This window comes from Gossypium hirsutum, chromosome D04 (genome assembly GCF_007990345.1).
Source record: "Gossypium hirsutum isolate 1008001.06 chromosome D04, Gossypium_hirsutum_v2.1, whole genome shotgun sequence".
Lineage (NCBI taxonomy): Eukaryota > Viridiplantae > Streptophyta > Magnoliopsida > Malvales > Malvaceae > Gossypium > Gossypium hirsutum.
The window spans coordinates 18,254,982-18,274,158 of NC_053440.1; the positions used below are offsets into that span (position 1 = coordinate 18,254,982).

The following is a 19,177-nucleotide window of genomic DNA, read 5'->3' on the forward strand; positions in this document are numbered from 1 at the left end:
TAGCTTTTCAAATAATCACTTGAATGAATTTAATAAACGTTTATATTATTAATCTTCTGAATGTCATGAGTGAGGAAATTTTTGGGAAATATATTTTGATCTCTTTAGGAGTCCCAACAATAATCATAACAAACTTTGATAATAATCATTCTATAAAAATACATATAGGTATTTTGGATAATTTTATAATCTTCATTCAACTACTATTCACTAGGTCAAATTTATCATATATTTGCAAATCGTTTCAATTTATGTAAATGTTTACGCAAACATATTTGATAATTTCCTAATAATTTCTATATGGTTCCACATTCTAAATCCTTCAAGTATTTTAGTATAAACTTCCACTATATAATGATTTATATAAATATTGTAACAACAATCATAAGACGCATGTCAAATCTTTCATGAATTGCTACACTAATAATATATCTAAAGGTTATTACATCGACCACTAGAGAATATCTTTTCATAATCATTTCTAGGATTTAACAAAAAACTTCATTTTTCTTATTTCATTTTCACAAATCTACCTATTTGTACCCCTACTGGCTTTATATCTTTAGACGTTTCGGCTATTGGTTAAAAACTTCATGAATTTAACTATACTTGAATTGCGTGTTTCTATTTTGTCCAATCTATTTCATGTCTATAATTCTCAACAAATTTATTCAAGATCCTTATTTTCTTTCATTATCTTAACAATAAAATTGCATGAAAAATCGTTGTCAACGACTTTTCATTCTTGCGGTTCCATATTTTCTCGTATTTATAGAACTTATCAACATCTCTTTATTTTCATTATTTCCACCATCAATTTCAAATACATGAATCTCTTATGGAGCTTTAATGATTAGTTATGTCTTGGGTTTCTTCGGGAGCACTTGTCTCCATTATATGACCATCTATATTTATTATTTTCTACAAGAATTTCATCTTTTGAATCCAATCAATCTACCATGCTTCAAGCTTGCATTACTTCCATTTATACAAGTTGTCATGTTGAGACTTTAATTCAAATCAAAACATTAGTTGATATATAATATTTGGTTGTTTTCATTATGTCAAAAAATACATTTAGCAGTTAACTTGCAATAAAGTGAATTATCATTTTTGAATATCTTGTTCAAATTACTTTATTTATTAAAGTTTTTTTTACCCTAAAGCCAAAATTATTTAAAAGTTATATCGAAGTTTCTATAACTACATTCTTTTACAAAAAAAAATGGATAAGAAAGTACAAACATTAATATTATTTTAGTAGCAAAAATAACATAAATAAACATATTTGGCTACTTTTTTTTGGTTTTCTTTCAATTTTTTAATATAGTTTTAAAAATTTTCAGTTTAGCCCTCAAAAATTTAAGAAAGAACAAAAATCAACTTTCTTTTATAAGTAAAATAATTTAATAATAAAAATGAATTAATATTAGTTATGAATGTGAATTATATTTTGTATGTGAAATAATTTTATCTAATTTTAAAAAATATATAGTTTTTTTATTAATTATTATTAATTGATTCTTATTAAAATTTAAAATGATCAAGACCTAAATCTTAATTTAATAATAGGTTTTAGAGCTTGGAGTTGAGATTTATTTAATATGTGTTATCATTGTCATAGTATTTTTCCACTTATAATTTATAAACAAATCAATTCTAAAATTTTTAAAGTTCAAAACAACTTGAAATTCAAATTCAAATTTTAATTATTTAAACAATGAATTTGAATTAATTAAAAATCTTGCATTTGATTGGAAATCATGAATTTCAAATCTAATTTTTGAAAATCCAAATTCAAGTTTAAATTTCCAATGGCTACTTAATGGAATTTTGGAATCTCATATAAATATTTAGAAATTCTTAATGGAGTCTTAGAATCTCATGCTCGTTAACAAGGACCACGACATTCATGATCAAACTTTGACTCAATTTCAACCTTTTCCCTTATTCACTAATTATATATATACTATAGTTTACAAAAAAAAAATCCTACGTGGCATAGCTTATAAACTATCATTTCTTAGGGTGATAATTTGCACTAAAGATTTTCGAAATTATTGCACTCATCAAAGAGAGAAGGCAAATTGCAAGGCGCAAAGGTCTGTCAGGGAGTCCTGCTGTGACACTTTTTTTCGCAGATGATAGCATTGTCTTTGGCGAAGCCACTGAAGATGGGGGTCAAGACATTTTGAGGAGACATGAGAGTGCATCTGGTCAACAGGTTAACTTCTAAAAGTCCTTGATTTTTTTCAGTTCCAATGTTCCTGAAGACACTTGTAATCAGGTTACGCATCAGTTGGGTGTCAGAAGAGCATTTTGCATGGAACGCTACTTGGGTCTCCCAACCATGGTGGGAATGAGGGAAAAAAGAAGAAGCTTTTTAGCAGATTTGTGATCGGATGAGGGCGAAAGTTAATAGTTGGGATGCTCGGCTGTTGTAGTATTACAAGCACTTCCAACGTACTCTATGTCGTGTTTCTTGCTACCCAAGACTTTGTGCTCGGATTTAGACAAGATTATGAATTGATTTTGGTGGCAGAAAAGCTCGAGTCGGAAAGGAATGCACCGGAGTAAATGGGCCGATTTGTGTTTGCCAAAAGAGAGTGAAGGTATGAGTTTCTATGATTTCTGTATATTCAATATTGCACACCCTTCGTATGTTTGAAAAAGCATATATGCGTCACGAAAATTTGCTGGAAGACAGGATTGGTTCGAGAGTGGGATCTGACACCCAAAATTCAGTTTGGAGAGATAGATGGCTTCCGCGATGAGCTGGTGGACAAATTCAACAAACAAGAGTTCATGGGAATATAGAAAGGGTGGCAGATTTGATAGATCACTCGTCTAAAAGTTGGAAGGGCTCATTACCAGTACTTTTACTCCTGATGAAGCTGCAGCCATTCGGTGTATTCCCTTATCCAAAAGGGTTGATGTTGACAAGATTGTTTGGTGGGGTGAGAATAGAGGAGAATACTCTGTCCGGAGAGGCTATAGAACTCTAATCAGCAACCAGATGACAGTGGACGACATACGTGGGAGCAGAGAAATTAACAAAAAACTCTGGCAATTACAGATTCCTCCTAAAATAAAAATTGCAAACAGGCAAATACTACATAATTACATCCCTAAAGCCTATATTCTATACAAAAAAAGGATTGCGGCCTCCTCGACATGTCCCAGATATGGCGGTGAGCCTGAAACATCGATGCATGTCATGACAAGGTGTGGCCCTGCAAAAGAGGCATGAGATTTAATTAGTATTGGTTGGCCTTCGAGTCTTAATACTGATTATATATGGGCCTGGTTTGACTTTGTTTTAAAGCATGGAAGTAATTATACCTGCAAAGTTGTAGCGATCACAGTTTGGGCAATTTGGCATGCTCGAAACAAGCAGGTCATGCAAGGCAAGCAACAAACAGCTCAGGATATTACTATCAGAGTGGCTAGTCTAGTACGGGAGTTTGATGAGATAAACCGGAAATTACTTGACCAGAGAGAGACCATGAAAACTCACTAGAAACCTCCACAGGACCCAAACGTAAAAGCGAACTTTGATGCAGCGTTCAAACCGCAAATACACCAATTGTGCTCTAGGTTCGTTATCAGAAATGAGATAGGGTTAATAGTGGGCAGTGGTGCAGTTAAGAATGATTATATCTCAAACTCTTTTTCTCCTGGAGCTATAGCATGTATCCAAGCTCTAAAGTTTGCGGAAGAGATGGGATTTAGACAGCTTGGAGTGGAGGGCGATTCCCAAATTATAATCGTGAAAATCAACCAAGGCGTAGTAGACAGATCTAATATGGTTGTCTATATTGAGGAGATTAAAGCTATGGCAACATGCTTTCAAAGGATTTCCTTCAAGCATGCAGACAAAAATGCTAATGGTGTAGCTCATATAATCGCCCAGTAGAGATTTAATTTGACTGAAAATACGTTTTGGGTTGAGGAGGTACCTCTAGAGGCAGTCGAAGCGGTGAATCAAGATAATCAAATTCCGACTCCTTCAAATTGAAGCAAGATGATCTCTTCCCAGCTAATGCATGGCTGTTATGCGATCCGAAAATGGGTTATGAAGCTTCGAGATTTCTTTCTGGTTTTGTGTTTTTTACTGTTTCGACCCTTCAGCTCACCCGGGCTACCCAGATATTTCTTTTGTTTATGGTATTTATTAAATGTTATGTTTTGGTTTTGTTTATTAATAAATAATATCTTGGTATTTTCTTTCAAAAAAAAAAGAAAAAAAACTATTTACTATAATTTAAAAAAAATCAATTCTAAGGCAAATTCCTTATAAGAAATATAGTGATAATTTTGGAATAAAAAATCCATATATTTTGTTAATATTTCCAACATTCTCATTGTATAATAAAAAGTATTGTATTGTATTGTATTATATTTAGTATAAAAATTGATTACGGGAATAAAAAATTCAAATTCAAATTACAATTTACTTTTATTTGATATAAAATCTGAAATGGAAATTATATAATTTTTATTAATTATAATAATATGAGATTACATAATATTAACAATACATATTGCTTACTTAAGAAAAAATACAATATGTTGCTATATTTAATTCATTAATTAATTTTAAAAATATTTATATTTATTGGTCATTGTATCGATGCATTTAGAGTTACATTTTATTTTCAATATTTTATTATTCGTCATATTTTTGTTGAATGAAATCAACACAAGATTATGCATATATAAATGTACTTTATTTTGCATCAATATTTTCATGTGATATTTAATTTAAATAATATATGCTCTAAACCTGCATATATTGAAATAAATATGGATATATTAAATATACACTCAAAATACAAACTATAAACTTCAAAATTACCTTTAAGAATTAACTTTTAATGACGACAATATTAAAATCATTTTAAACTTAAATTATATTTTTAAATAAAGACACGTTTTGATATCAATAATTCCATTAATTTCTTTTCAAATCATTACTCAATTTAAGCAAAAACTAAAATTATAAAAATATTATAATTTTAATACATATCAACAACACGTGCATTGCACAGAAATTCAAGTTAACATATGTACTATAACAATATGAGATTACAATAAAAGAAATAATTTCTATGTGGCATAACTTATAAAAATTTATTTGTTATGATAATAATTTGTCACGTGTAATTGTTTACTATATTTAAAAAAAATCAATTCAAAGTAAATTTCTTATAAAGATATAATGACAAATTTGGAATAAACAAGTTTCATATATTTTATTAATATCTCGAACATCCTCATTGTATAAAAATGTAATAGACTATATTTGGTATAAAAAATGATTACCATAATAAAAATTCTAAATTTCAATTCCAATTTAATTTATTTGATATAAAATCTAAAATGAAAATTATATAATTTTAATAATTATATTAATACGATTCATAATATATGTTATTTACTTTTAAAAAACTCAATAAGTTGCTATGTTTAATTTATTAATTCTTTTTTTAAATATATATTTATTGGTCATAATATTGATGCACTAAGACTTATTTTATTTGAGATATATTATTATATGTTATATATTTTTTGAATAAAATCAACAATTTTTATATAAATACAAAGTTATATATGGGCATAGTACAAAAAAGGCCATTTCCTAAATTATTTACGGAACTGGGCCGCTCCAAAAAATAATTACTGAAATGGATTGAAAATATTAAAACGCGTTGATGTGGACGCGTTTTCAGGGGAAAACATGAAAAAGCGTGCTAAGGTGGACGCGCTTTAGGCAAAAGCGCTAACGAGGACGTGTTTTTCCTCGTGTTTGATTAGGATTTTTGGTTTATTTGCAAATTAGGACTTAGGACTTAGGTTTAGGGTTTAGAGTTTGTTTTTTAATTAGGGATAGGGTTAGGTTTAGGGTTTGTTTTTTAAGAAAAAAGAAATTAGGGTTTATTTTTTTAATTGTTAAGTATTGTTTTGAAAGAAATAAATTTGACAAGATGGGATATGAAAAAATAAATTTGACGTGATGTGTTTTGAAAAAATTATTTTGACGAAATGGATTTTGTTTTTTTTTATATAGTCAGTAATAGTATAGAAAAAGCCTCCAGCTGGACGCTTTTTCTGTATTGTTGATTTTGAAAAAATAATTTTGAGAAGATGGTTCTGAAAAAATATCCTGGGATTCCCGAGAAATTTGATAGTTGGGGTTAAAAATGCTTCAAGTAGGATGCACTGTCAGCAAAAGTACTGAAAAAGCTCACAGCTAGACGCTCTTTTTAGTAGTGCTGGTGACAGTGCATCCCACTATCCCTTAGGCTATAAATGACTCAAATTTCATTCTCTTGTTGCATAAGTTATAGCAAGAGAAATTGAAGAAGTTGAGAAGGTATAAGTTGGTTTATTGTGTTAATATTTATACAAATCATTATATTTTTGCATAATGTTTTTTATTTTGAATTTCTTTCGACAGATAATTTGGTTGAAAATGAGCGGACATATTAGTGCTGTTATTTACAACGACGATGAGGTCCGTGACACCGAGAACGGCGTTATTTTTTTATCGGAGAACACAACGCAACTGGTTTTTAACCATAATATAAAATTGACAGAACTTCGTAAAAGAATTAGGTGCAAAATCTTTGGAACAAAGCCAATGAGAGTTTTGTCTATTAAGTATCGATTTTGTGCTTCGGCTAATCCTGTGACATATGACTCATTTGATATCAAAGGTTCTCGTGACTTGGAGGCTATGGTACAGACGCACCTCGTTAGTGGATCACCCTATCTTGAGTTATATGTGGAATTTTCAACGCCAAATGAAGCACTTGCGACTTCAACATCTACTATTGTTCGAGAGGAATACATGACCCCTACCCGACATTCCGTTAATGGGAGGTAGAACATGGAACCGTCCATTTTTTATGGCAGTACGAAATACACGACCTTGCACGACATTCTGTTAGTGGATGGGACATGCACCTCAGTGGGTCGATGTTTAATGTTGGAAATACTTATTGGGGAATGGGAGCAACTTCTAGTGGTTAGAAATCCAGATCTGATTGGGACATTCTGAAATGTACACGAGAATGGGTGATGTACTCCCTACGATGTCTCCCGATGAGGGGACCTCCTACATTGCAGATGTTGGTGGGTCAGATGATGACTCCGATGTGGATCCACCCCAAGAGCCCGATGCCAATAGTGCAGAAGTTACATTATTTTCTGAACTGGAGCTTGTTCGAACTGAACCTAAAGACGGTGAAAGGGGTTAAAGTGAAGAAGAAGAAGAAGATTCGTGATTCATGGCATACTCGCCTCTAGCCCACATGCATAATGTCGATCTGTCGACAGATGATGCGTTGGAGTTTCTAGATCTACCATACAGAAAATGTAGCCACATAAGTTCGTAGTTAGATTCGGGTGAATAGAACGTTGGTAAGGAGTTTTCTAGTAATGATGGTTTTTTCGGTGCATTGAAGCAATATAGCATCATGAACGGGGTTAACAACCACGTGGTTAAATCCAAATCTAAGAAGTTCAAGGTCAAGTGTGCAGTGCGAGACAGTATATATTCATGGAAAATTATGGCTTCTATTAAGAAGATGACAAGGTTGTGGGAGATAAAGAAGTTCACCGGTCCGCATACATGTTTACCTCTGATACAGTATCATTGGGTGTTTAGGGTTTTTGAATATTACTGTAATTATTTAATGTTTCATTATTTAACGTACTCATGGGTTGACAGGTGTTTCACAAGATCATCCCAAGCTGGATTTAGAGATGATAGCGGGCTTAATACTACCGATGGTAAAAATAGATTGTAGGACTACTATGTCGGTCTTAATTACCAATACTTTTAGCCTATTCAAGTACATGCCTTCTTACCGCAAGGCCTAGATAGCTATGTAGAAGGCGTTGGAGAAGATGTACAGTGGGTGGGACGTTTCATACAATGAGGTGTAACAGTGGTGTCAGGTGTAGGAGAGGTACATTTCAGGTTGCATAACAGACCTTGAAACGTTCCTGCATACTATAACGATCGCTTGCTCATGAATTCCAAGTGTTCAAGCGCCTGTTTTGGAGCTTTCAGTAATGTCGGGATGCATTTTACTACTGCAAGTCATTGGTAATTGCGGCACAAGATGGTGACGGGAGGATCCTTCCTGTTATGTTTGCAATAACACCGGAAGAGTCAGGTGACGACTGAGATTTCTTTTTTTCTAGGTTGAGGAGGCATGTTTGCCCCCAACCTGATATATGCGTTATATCAAATCGGGGCACTGGAATACTAGTCGCAATTGAAAAACAGGGAAGCCTCTGGGATCTTACACACCATCGGTATTGTCTAAGGTATGTTACGTCCAACTACTACGGGCAATATTGGTCTACCGCTGAACGATGACAAGTGACTAACATGGGCATTTAATCACCACCAATATTATTTGGTTTGTAATATTCAATTTGTTCTGAATGGAAGAGTGGTATGTGATTATCGCAATCCATTTATATTGATAGGGTACGAGATCAATAATGACTGTTTTCATGAGATGTTTGTGATTTTACAGTTAATTATCGATCAAGGCGCAAACTACCTCTGTAACATACCTTTTGATCAGTGGACACAATCATGTAATTGCGGCCTACGATATGGTCAGATGACCTCAAACCTGACTGAATGCATCAATTTTGTTTTAAAAGAAACGCGTCATTTGCTGATAACCTCGATTGTACGAAAGACATATTTTCATTTTACGACACTGTTTCCAAAACGAGTAGTGAGTTATAAAGGCCAAATGTAAGGAGGTCATGTATGGTGCCGGAAGGTAGTACACGAAATTAATAAGGCCAAAGCACGGGGCAACTCCATGCACACAGTGTGTCACGATCGTGACAACCTATGGTTTTGTGTAACAGAGTTTGAAAAATTGAACCAAGGTATTCCTGGTGGACAATATCATGTACACCTGAGAAATAGGACTTGCGATTATGGGAGGTTTGACGCACTTCGTTATCCATACGCTCATGTAATTGTAGCTTGTCAGAATCTCTGTTTGGATCCTATGAGCTATGTCGACGATGTGTACAAATTAGAATACATGTACAACGTGTGGAGACACGTATTCCCACTAGTCTTAGATGAGCGTAAGTGGTCGTTTGTATCGCTTGTTCCATTTAAATTGTTATTGGATAGAGAATTGTGTTGCAAACTAAAAGGTCGGCCGTGCTCGACTAGAATACGTGATAATAAGGATATCTAGAAAAGAACAAACCAACAGAAGTTATGTGGGTGGTGCAGGAACCAGGTTCATACAATGCCAATATGTCCACATCAAAATAACTCTTAATTTATTAAATAAAATAATATAAAAATAATTTGTAAAAACATATTCAAAAGAACTTCTATTTTATTAAATGAAACAATATAAAAATAAATTGTACAAAAATATTCAAAAATAAATCAATGCATGTGCCGGTCAGAATTAGTGTCACATGGGGGTAGTCGATGGTTATACTCTAGATTCCTTCTTGGTTCAGCTTCTGACCAGGGTTGTGGTTGTTCGGGATCAGCTTCTTGTTGTGGGTGTTGAGAAGATGACCCACCTTGATAGAACAAAGATTGTAGAGGTGTTTGCATCACCCATGGTGAATGAGTGTAACCGACTCGAATCCCATAAGGCGATGGGGATTGGAAATGAGTTGAGCTCCCCGACGGTGCCTCGTGCGGTTCCTCCTATGATGATGCCCTATATATCATCAGTTGACTCTGAGTCATCGAAAAATGAGATGCACAGGGCCATGTATTCCAACCTTGCATAGGAGTGGAAAAAGGAAACATATAAGGATTAGTATACACATAAGGGTTAGGATACGCACTTGGCATAATCTGATGGTGTAACACCCCGAACCCGAGACCGACACTGGAGTCGGACACGAGATGTAACAAACTTTGAAAAATTTTTCCAGACACTGCCCAGTCTGAGTACTAGTCGCTTCAAAAATCATATCTTGAGTTTCAAAACTCGAAAATCAGTTTTGTGATTTTTCCCTGAAACTAGACTCATGTCCCCACCTATGTATTTTTTTCTAGAATTTTTGGTCGGGCCAATTAGTACAGTTTATTAGTCAAAGTCTCCCATGTTACAGGGGTCGACTACACTGACCTTTTCCCATTACGACTTGGATATCTCTCTGCACAGAGCTTCAATACTGATGCCGTTTGTTTCTATGGAAACTAGACTCAGAGAGGAATCCATACATATATGGTATGACCCCTAATTATCTCTGGTCAATTTATAGTGAATTTCCAAAATCGGAACAGGGAATCCAGAAACTGTTCTGGCCCTGTTCCACAAGAACCCGAATATCTCTTACTGTACTGTTCATATGATTGTTGCGTTACTTTCATATGAAAGTAGATTCATCAAGGTTCGATTACATAATTTATTTACTATTTAATTCCACTCCTAAGAATTCTTGTGATTTTTCCAATCCACACTACTGCTGCTGTCAGCCTCTGTTTTCAAAGTAAACCTTACCTATTTTCGGGGTTTTATGGACCAACTAGGGCCTTGTCATACATATGCCCACATATGATCATACTTAGCCATTCCAATGGCTGATCATTTGCTCAACACTTCCATTCCAACTATAGTTACATCATGAAACCATCTATACATTCATAAACACGAATGGTCTAATGCCATACTCCACTTCTACAAGCCATTTTCGCATGGCTGTACACTTATACATTTCATAAAGTACTCGAAAAACAACAATGGGTAGTCCTATACATGCCATATCAAAATTCAACCAAATAGTACCCAAAAGAGCCTTGGATAGTGTGGGCGACTTCGACTTCAAGATCTCGAGTCCGATAGCTGGAGAACCAAAAATCTATAAAACAGAGGAGCAGTGTAACGAGTAAGCAATTTATGCTTAGTAAGTTTTGAGCAAGGAATTCCAGCATAAACAAAGAATAACACACATTTAGCTAAACGGAATATTTCACAATACGCAATTTACCGATATCAAACTTGCTTCACAACATTAACAACCCTTATGTACATACACAATAGACTAACTTAGCCGAAGGCCGGTAGCTCGTTTATCAACTGAGCGAACATTTATTTGTAAGGGCTCGATTATATTCAACACATACGTAACATATCCCCATATTGGGATGTTTTTCGAGTATTCGCTGGAATTTTACAGCAAGCTCATTCATTACCAAATCACGTACCTTCGGGATTTAACCGGATATAGCTCCTCGTTCAAATGCCTTCGGGACATAGCCCGGTTTTAGTAACTCGCACGAATGCCTTCGGGACTTAACCCGGATTTAGTATCTCGCACAAAGGCCTTCGGGGCTTAACCCGGAATTTGTATCTCGCACAAATGCCTTCGGATCTTAGTCCGGATATATTCACTTAGCATAAAGCCTTCGGGACTTAGCCCGGACAGCATTCAATTAATCATGCACATCTAACAATAATTCATGGCACATTCATATTTCATTTTCATTTGCGAAACTCAAACACAAGGCACATATCGTCCTTGCACATTCGGCTCAATAGCCACACATAGAGCATGATTTAATCACATCGTAATTTAAGCTCTCTTACTCAAGAACTTACCTCGGGTGTTGTCGAACGATTCCGCTAACTATTCGACCACTTTTTCCTTCCCTTTATCGGATTTATTTCCCCTTTGCTCTTGAGCTTAATTAAACAAATAAATTGATTTCATCATTTAGGCATCAAAAAGATGAACACAAGGCACTTAGCCCATATTTATACATTAGACATTAAAGTCTCATACATGCAAAAATCATGCATCAACACAACATATTAGCTAATTTCTTTCCCCTTGGCCGAATATGCATGTCTATTTTTGGGGTCGATTTCAACACTTAATACACACATATACACACTAGTAAAGCATCCTCCCCCTTTTCATCAATTTAACACATGCATTGCTCATTAACATGCAAAGTTACATTCGGCCTTAGCACACATCTTGCTAGCCGATTCTTCTCCATTTAGCAACCAATGCACATATGTGCTCACACAAAAATGCTAAAAAGGAGGTTCAAGAATCATCAAGCCATCATCACATGCATCATTAACAAGCTTCATATTTTGCATGCAATGGCATTAACACAACCTCCACCTAGGCCGAATCTTAACTCATCCTCATGCCTCATCACCACAACATCAAACACCAACCAAGAATGATGCATCCATGGTCAAGTGCCATTTCCATCACATAGCAAGATTTAGACCATGGGCTAGGTAGAACTCAAGCTAACAACTAAAACATGCATGCATCTCATGGAACATCATCACACATACCTTAGCCTAGCTACATGCATGGCCGAATCTCTTCACCTTTCTTCTTCTTTCCTCCTTAAAATTTTTGGCCAAGGATGAACCAAAGGATGAGAAATTTTTTTCTTTGTTTTTCTTTCTAATTTAGGCTAAATGAAGGTGAGAAAAGGATGAACAAAGATCTTCTCCTCTCTTTTCTTTAGCTCACGGCAATGGGGGGGAAAAGAATCAACTACACACTTTTTTTTTGTGTAATCATCATACTCCTTTTCATTATTTAATTTCCATGCCTATTATTTTATTTTTTCCACCCATGATGCACCAACAAAACATGTCTATGACATGTCTTGGCCATCAAACTTGGTCTACCATGCTTGTCATGGCCGGCCACTACTAGTAGGGGGGAATTTGACATGCAAGTCCCCCCTTTGTCCACATGCACTAATAGGTCCTCACACATTGACCTATCACATTTTAGAATTTTCTCACATAAGTCCTATTGACTAAATTCACATGAAATCGACCAAATTGAAGCTTGAAATTTTCACACATTCATAATTACATATTCTAGACAATAAGTATCACATTCAAACATTTCGGTGACTCGGTTTAGCGGTCCCGAAACCACTTCCCGACTAGGGTCAACTTTGGGCTGTCACAACTCTCCCCCACTTAAGAAATTTTCGTCCCCGAAAATCTTACCGGTAAATAGGTTTGGGTATCGTTCTTTCATCGAGCTCTCGGTCTCCCAAGTAGCTTCCTCGATCCCGTGTTTGAGCCATAACACCTTTACTAGCGGAACTCTTTGTTTCGCAACTCCTTCACTTCACGAGCTAGGATACGCATCGGTTCTTCTTCATAGCTCATGTCGACTTGAATTTCAACCTCTGATGGGCTAATTATATGCGATGGATCAGATCGATAGCGTCGAAGCATCGAAACATGAAAGACGTCATGAATCTTTTCAAGCTCCGGGGGCAAAATCAATCTATATGCAACTGGACCAACTCGTTCGGAGATTTCGTACGGCCCAATGAATCTTGGGCTCAACTTGCCCTTACGGCCGAACCTGAGTATCTTTTTCCAAGGTGAAACCTTAAGGAACACTTTGTCTCCCACCTGATACTCGATGTCTTTTCGTTTCAAATCTGCGTACGACTTCTGACGATCCGTGGCTACCTTCAGACTTTCACGGATTACCTTTACTTTCTGTTCAGCATCTTTAATCAAATCAACTCCGAAAATTTTACCTTCACCGAGCTCGGTCCAAAACAATGGTGTACGGCATTTACGACCGTACAAAGCCTCGTAAGGTGCCATCTTAATACTTGATTGAAAACTATTGTTGTAAGCGAATTCAATCAAAGGTAAATACCATTCCCATGAACTACTGAACTCGAGGATGCAACATCTCAACATATCCTCAAGTATCTGAATTATCCGCTCGGATTGACCATCGGTTTGGGGGTGAAAAGCAGTGCTAAAATGCAGCTTGGTACCCAGAGCTTCTTGCAATTTCTTCCAAAATCGTGAGGTGAATCTCGGATCTCTATCCGACACGATAGAAACAGGTACCCCGTGTAATCTCACAATTTGAGAAACGTATAATTCAGCTAGTTTATCCAATGAAGAATCCGTATGTACGGGGATGAAATGAGCCGACTTAATCAGCCTATCAACAACAACCCAAATCGCATCCTTCTTACTTGCTGACAATGGCAGTCCAGACACAAAGTCCATTGTGACTCGATCCCACTTCCACTCGGGTATCATGATCGGCTGGAGTAATCCTGAAGGCACTTGATGTTCCGCTTTCACTTGTTGACATATTAAACATCTCGAAACAAAGTCGGAGATGTCCCGTTTCATACCATGCCACCAAAATTGACGTTTCAAATCGTTGTACATTTTCAAACTCCCCGGGTGAATTGACATTTGGCTACAATGGGCTTCGTTCAGAATCATCGAAATGAGTTCCGAATTCCTTGGAACACACAAACGATTTCTGAACCTCAAACAATCATCATCATCAATTTGAAACTCCGATTCCTCGTTCGGAACACACTTAGCCCGTTTTGCAACCAATTCATCATCGACTTTCTGGGCCTGACGAATTTGGTGAGTCAATAATGGTTTAGCTTTTAATTCAGCTACCAACACATTGTCTGGTAGAACAGACAAACACACATTCATCGCTCGTAAAGCAAACAATGACTTCCGGCTTAAGGCGTCCGCAACCACGTTAGCCTTTCCCGGGTGGTAATCAATGACAAGCTCGTAATCTTTGAACAACTCAAGCCAACGTCTTTGTCGCAGATTCAAGTCTCGTTGAGTCATCAAATATTTGAGACTTTTGTGATCCGAAAATACATGGCACTTCTCACCAAACAATGATGTCGCCATATTTTCAAAGCAAATACGATGGCGGCTAGTTCGAGATCATGGGTCGGATAATTTCTCTCGTGTGGCTTCAATTGTCTCGACGCATAGGCCACAACTCGACCGTCTTGCATCAATACGGAACCCAACCCAAGTAGGGATGCGTCACTATAAATGACAAACTCTTTACCCGATTCGGGTTGCACTAAAATTGGAGCTTCAGTCAAGTGAGTTTTTAGTTGATCAAAACTTTTCTGACACTTCTCCGTCCATTCGAACTTAACGTCCTTTTGAAGTAGCTTCGTCATTGGTGTGGCTATCATCGAGAAACCTTCGACAAATCGTCGGTAATAACCGGCGAGCCCCAAAAAGCTCCGAACCTCAGTAATATTTCTCGGAGGTTTCCAGTCAAGTATGGCTGAAATTTTGTTCGGGTCAACTCGAATACCCGACGCGGATACCACATGACCCAAGAAGCTAACCTCTCTTAACCAGAACTCACACTTACTGAACTTAGCATATAACTGCTTTTCCCGCAAAATTTGCAGCACTAGCCTCAGATGCTCAGCATGTTCGGTCTCATCTCTTGAATAGACCAAAATGTCATCAAGTACATACGCAAGGTATGCTTCGCACCCTCTTCTTACATATTTCTGTGCCAACATTGCTGATATTACAGCTGGCATCCCCTCCAAGTCCGCAGATTCAACTCGGATTACTTCGTTATTTGCGCACCTCAAATCAATAGTCTTGCTCTTGCAATTCACAACCGCATCATGCGCGGTCAACCAATCCAAACCAATGATAACATCAAATTCATCAAACGGCAAAAGCATCAAGTTCGCCGGGAAACAGGAACCTCGAATTTCCAGGGGACATTTCTTACACACTTTGTCGACAAGCACGTGACGACCCAAGGGATTTGACACCCGAATTACGAATATTGGTTATGGTTTGATAGTGACATGGGAAAATTTCTCGGTGTTTTGAGTGAGTTGTCGAGACCAACTCAAGGTATGCAACTTATTCAATGCATGATCCCAAAGGTTACTCAACGACATTTGTAAGATTTTTGGTCGTTATGCTCGAGTGTTAGGATCAACAATATTAATCATTTGTCTAACGTTAGGGTTCAAGAAAGTGAGCCATGGTTTTTGGTAAACACAAACAATATTTTCAATGGTTGTGTCTGTTGCGAGGATAAACACAAAGTTTATTTGTTTGAGGTAAGCCATTGAACTAGCTAGTGGCATGGATGATATTAATGTAGTAAAAATAATCTTTATGTTTTATATTTGTGACATGGACCAACAAAAGTATGGAAACGAACTCAAATGATGAATGAATATGGATATTTTAGCAATCATTGACTTCGGCTTTATTTGTTAATAAGAAAGATAGGTCATTACAATTATATATCAATAATCCTCGGTTGAATAAGCTAACAATTAAAAATAAATATCTTTTGCCTCAAATTAATGACTTGTTTGGTCAATTACAAAATGTTTAATTTCAATGTTTTCTAAGACCTATTTGAGGTCCAGATATTATGAGTTGAAGGTTAGGGTGTGATGTGCCGAAGATAGCATTTCAGACATGGTACGAGCATTATGAATTTTTAGTGATGTCTTTTGGGCTAACAAATGTTATTGTGGCGTTCATGGATCTCATGAACTGCGTTTTTAGTTTTATCTAGATCAGTTTGTGGTGGTTTTTATTGATGATATCTTGATAAATTCGAAGTCTATGGATGAACATGATCAAAATCTTAAAATTGTGTGACAAGTGTTACGTGAGAAGTAGTTGTACAGAAGGCTTAGCAAATGTACGTTTTGGTTAACCGGGGTAGTGTTTCTAGGACACGTGATATATAATGACCTGATTTTCAATTGTACCAGAAAATATGATTTTGGAACCCTATTTTCGTAAATTAAGTTTGTAAATATAAAATAGGAATATTTACGGAGTTAATATAAATATATGCTAAAGAATGGTCAAATAATTTGGCCGATAAAATAGTCAATTAAAGCTTAAAGACTACATTTTAAAAGTACAATCACTATTGAGTTTTAATTAATAAAAAGTTTGAGGACCTAGATAGCAATTAATCAAAAGCCTAAAATGATAAATAAACCATTTTAAAATGAGAGTTAGTGGATGATGCTCCACAAGTATGAATAATGAATAGTTGAAGTAAATTAAACCATGATTAGGTTAATTAAGTTAAATTAATTAAGCTTTAAACTTTGGAAAAACGGGTTTGGAAAATGCAGCGAAAGATAAGTTTAAGGAAAAATCAGACTTTTAAAATTTTTTTCAAAACTAGAACTTGATTGTGATATCTAAAATAATTAACACTTAATCAAAATTATACATTTTCTATTCATCTAGGATGAATGCTTCGACCGAGTAGTCTTCTTCGCTATCCTCAAGCTCACATTTGCTGAGTTTGGGCTCATTTGAAAATAGAAATTTTTCACAAAAATTACCAGTGAGGTAATTTCGTAATTTCTCTAAACTTCTAGATTAAATTGTAAATAAGAAAATATCTCTAGAAATCTTCTAAAATAATGTATTCATAGAATTTTCTCTCTATAACTTTCTCTTGAATTCAAGTATGTGAAAAATAATGACCAATGGTTCTCTTTATATAGGAGAGTTTAGATAGTTCAACTATAATTAAACTTAATCACTTTAATATTAAATTAATATAATACTTATCAAGATTAATACTAGATTAAATTTAATATTAATTCCATTAAATTAATAGAATACTTATCTACAAGATAAATATTAAATTGAATTTAATATTAAGGTAATCACTTTAATATAAATTAATAAAATACTATCAAGATAAATATTACATTAAATTTAATATTAGAACTATTAAAATAATATTATTTTTGGAATAGATAATCTGAAATCAAATTATCTGGTAGAGTCCTAGTAGGAGTGTGATTCCTCCATTGCTCCATCGCCGAAGGACCACCTGCAGGCCACCGTCGTCGCCACCGGCACCATCATGTCCGATGGTGCCATCACAGGAATGACATACTCTTGGGACAGTTAGTCAGTTCGGTCCGAGCCAGCGGCAACCTTATCGGTCTGGTCCTGCCATCAGTTGGACTGTCAACCCAGTTCACATACTAGACCTAGTTCAACCAGTTTTTGGATGTTGGTTTTGGGTTCTCGGGGCCAATTTTCGATCTCAGGTTCAATTTTCAAGTGCAATTACCCATTAGACCAATTGTTTGACTTGAAAATTAATTTCAAAAAATATCATAGTAATTTTAATTAATTTGATTAAATTAATTTTACTTGATCAAAATTACTTTTTCCCAAAAATCACTTAGATTTTTCCAATTAATTTTTCAAAAAATTCTTTAATCAAATTATCTAGTTGAACAATTCTCACGACCACCTAATTTAAGTCCACATCAAATAAATCGACTCAATTAAATTATTTCAGAAGCCATAGAATTTTCTTTTGATACAAATGCAGTCTAATCGAGCTTTTGTTGATTTAGCGGAGGGGTCAATCTGACATATACAATTAAGTTCGAGTAATTGCAATTATATCAAAAAGTGTCGTTCTGACAGTTTGTCCAATTATATACTTTTTACGAAAGCAATTCATCCAACTACTTTGTCCAATTACCTCATCATGTCTATATTACCCTCATATGATATCCTTGATTCTTTTTTGTTAAATTCGCTAACTCAATACAATCCTATTTTATCTTATTGTCACCACTGTGTCTTCTTAATGATTAATATGATCACTGTCAACAAATGATTGTGATAAAATTTCTTGTTTGAGAACAAGCAACCAGTGGCCATGTTCCATATTTATCAATCCACACAATGCCAATGAGAGGTTATCGTTAACATTTTAATTGAGCTATGAATTCTATTGTTGCTAGTAGTCTAGTGTTTCACTCAATCCTTTAGTTAAATTCTTGTTCTATATAAGGAGCCCCAAGCTTAGTATAGTGTTTCCCCCAATCCCTTAGAGAATGGCTTATTGCAAAGAGAAATATTTTACATAATCTTTTTGTATTATCCCTCACTAAAAACAAAACTGGAAAAATCTAATTATATGTCTGTTTAATGGTACAACTAGGTTTCCGTCGATATTCTTTATTGCAGAGAGAAATATTCTAATGGAATGGTTATTTCATCGGCACTGATAATATGGAAATGACTGATTTGCATTATTGGGAGCGAGTCACCGGTGGTGGTTGTGTTATCTGGGAGTATGGAACCCAGTTTCAAATGAGTGAGCCAATTTTTTACACGTATTTAAAATTAAGTATTTAAAATTTTTGAGCTTTGATTTGTGATAGTCATATAAATTTAAATTTGCGAAATGCAGGGAGATATATTTGTGATAGTCATATAAATTTAAATTTGCCAAATGTTGAACTACTTGAACGACAAGTGACAGAAGGTTCTCATGTTCTGATGTAGAAAATCTCTAG

General features: G+C 35.2%; 1 long non-coding RNA gene across 2 annotated transcripts; it reads right to left on the reverse strand.

Annotated features, from left to right (window-relative positions):
• Positions 1-1,926: 1,926 nt before the first annotated feature.
• LOC107899438 (uncharacterized) lies at positions 1,927-4,175 on the reverse strand. Of its 2 annotated transcripts, XR_001684684.2 has the most exons (3): positions 3,343-4,171; positions 2,872-3,233; positions 1,927-2,775 (listed from the first exon to the last, which is right to left on the reverse strand). It is a non-coding gene; the product is annotated as an uncharacterized lncRNA (long non-coding RNA). The 2 variants fall into 2 exon arrangements; XR_005912605.1 differs by lacking the exon at positions 1,927-2,775 and having other exon boundaries at positions 3,051-3,233; positions 3,343-4,175.
• Between the last annotated feature and the right edge of the window lie 15,002 nt (positions 4,176-19,177).